General features: G+C 45.2%; 1 pseudogene; it reads right to left on the minus strand.

Annotated features, from left to right (window-relative positions):
- Positions 1-972: 972 nt before the first annotated feature.
- On the minus strand, positions 973-1,957 carry LOC147984535 (uncharacterized; annotated as a pseudogene).
- Between the last annotated feature and the right edge of the window lie 819 nt (positions 1,958-2,776).

Consider the following 2,776-nt stretch of genomic DNA (forward strand, 5'->3'; position numbering starts at 1 on the left):
AAGGCTACTTTAAGAGTCTTGCTCCACAAAAGGGCCATAGTATCAAGATCAAAGAATGTTGCAAATCCCATGAGTGCAAGTTGACGAATGAAAGGTAAATAGTATGCAAGGGACTCGACAAGCATGACCTTCACAATAGATAAATCTTGAGAGATGACCACCTTGCCAAGACCCAATACCTTAGAAGTTGAGGCATCACCGAATTGGACATGGGTGGGCATAGATGGAATTGCTTGCACATCCACCACCAAGTCCTTGCTTCCGGACATATGATTTGTTGCACCACTATCGAGCAACCATGACACCCCACTAGAAGCAAACTCCTAAGATTAATGCTTGGATTTAGGTACCCATTTTTAATGGGTCCTTTGATGTTAGCAACAAGTGTCTTAGGAACCCAAATAGACCACTTAATGTACTCATAAGAAGAACCAACAAATTTGGCATAAAAATGCCCACCACTAGCACGACATAAAACATATGAAGGGTTAAAATCACCGGCTTTGTTGGGAGGAGTGGTCTTGCCCTTCTTGGCATTACCGCCCACTTCCTTGTCCTTCTTCTTCTCATGAGCACCCTCCCCCTGCCTTGACAAAGGCTTCCTTCAGCGGGAGAGGTTGCTTGATCTTGTTCTTCTTCTTCTTTGACTTGGATGTAAACCCAACTCCTTCCTTAGCCACAACTTCCTTTTGATTGCTCAAAAGGTCATTGAGATTCTTCTCACCTTGTATGCAAGTCACAAGGCCCTCCTCAAGTTGCTCTTTCAACCTGGCATTCTCCTCCACAAGATGCACATGCTCACAACAAGGATTAGTAGCATGGGTGATATCAATTAAAACAAAAGAGGACATGTGGTAATCTCCTTGGTTAGTTTCACTTTGAAGTTGATCACGAGACTCCTTTAGAGAGACATGAACACCCTTTAAGACCTTGTGAGCCTTGTCGAGTATGTCAAACTCTTCCTTGAGTCTATCATGGCCAACCCCAAGGGCAACCTTCTCAGATTTAAGCACACGAGTAAGAACAATAGCACGATCAAGATCCTTTTGTAATTTAGCAAGGTCAACGTTGTGTGACTCCTCAAGAGCCAAACGAAGACCTCGCTCTTCCTCAAGAGCAATGGATAGATCCACAATTTCATCAGCACAGTCACGACTATGCCCTTTAAATTTAGAGGTGGTGTTCTCATGAGACTCAATGATATCATTGGCCTCACCAAGTTGCTCCAAGAGATCAACAAAGTGCTTCTTGGTCTCACCTCTTAGATTACTCAAGAACTTATCAAATTCATTCTCTTCCACCTTTGCCTCCACATGATTATCCACACAATCCAACATGGAAGGAATATTAGTGATGGAAGTTTCGATGTTGGAGGTTACCTTGTTGGTACCTTTGTCCATGAGGCACTTGGCAATGAGGTTCTCGTTGGGGGCATTGAAGAGAGATACCTTGGTTGGGGAAGAGGTGGAAATGGCCACGGTGGCCGTTGCCATTCCTTCACCACTTGTATCTTCTTCATCATCATTGGAGAGGTACTCTTCTTGTGCCACCAGCCCCTTTTGAGGCACTTTTTTTTGGTGAAGTTGTTCTTGTTTGGGAAGGACTTGGCCTTGTCCTTGCGGATAAGCTTGCCACCATTGTCTTCCCTCTTGTCATAGGGGCAATCCACCACAAAGTGACTCAAATTGCCACAATTGTAGCAAGTTCTCACCTGTTGCTTGCCCTTCGAGGCACTCGACTTTTTCTTGGAGAAGTTGGGCCTTAAGTTTCTCTTGTTGCCCCAAAATTGCCTTGACGCAAGAGCCATGTGCTCGTGGTAAGCATATTTGGTGTCTTCGGGGTAACTCTCTTCTTCTTCGGGAATTGCCTTGGCCTTTAGAGCAATGTTGAGGGAGGCATTGTTTGACCGTTGGACACGAGCTAGAGCGTTGTCGGCAGTCTTATTCATGATGTTCATGGCAATAAACTCATTCAACACCTCACTTGAAGATAAGGTGTGGAAGTCCGGCCTTTGACGGATCATGGAGGACATGGCCTTGTTGAATGGCATGACGGCCTTGAGAAACTTGTGCTTGATCCAACTATCATCTGTATCCTTGCTCCCATGATCTTGAAGAGCGACCACAAGAGTTGTCAATCTTCGATAGAGATCACGAGGATCCTCATCTTCATTCATCACAAACTCATCGGCCTCATCAAGTACCACCTCAAAGTTGGACCGTTGAATGCTTGAGCTCCCCTTGTACAAATATATGATATGTTCCCAACAATCCTTTGCACGGGAGAAGTGACGAAAGTGAGATAGATCTTCGAGAGGCATTGTAGACTGAAAGATGAACAGTGCATAGTGATTGTATTGATTGTCCGCCTCTTCTCTTGGAGTGAGGTTGTTTGGATCATGCGGGTAGAAGCCTTTGCTCGGTGATTCTCCAAAGATTTGTTGAGCTATGATTCAAATGAGACTTGATACGAAAAACCCAATTAGCGAAATCACCCTTCACAATCTTAGGAGGAGGACCATGGTTGTTAATATGCGGTGTAGGGACCAGTCCTCCATAGACCAGGGGAGGGGGAACCGAGGCATAGGTTCCCATCCCATTCTTACCATGAGGGGAAGAGGTATGAGTACCTTTAGCCGCTTCCTTGCCGAAATTGGCCCCTGACTCCGAAGCGGCGGGATTAACCACACACAATGGATCGGGAGAGGATTTCAAACCCTCAAGAAGTTCTTTAAGTATGGACTTGACCTTGACCGTCATAGACGTCTTAAGTGAAG

Source organism: Triticum urartu, chromosome 2A, assembly GCF_056163025.1.
Source record: "Triticum urartu cultivar PI428250 chromosome 2A, HENAU_Tu73, whole genome shotgun sequence".
NCBI lineage: Eukaryota > Viridiplantae > Streptophyta > Magnoliopsida > Poales > Poaceae > Triticum > Triticum urartu.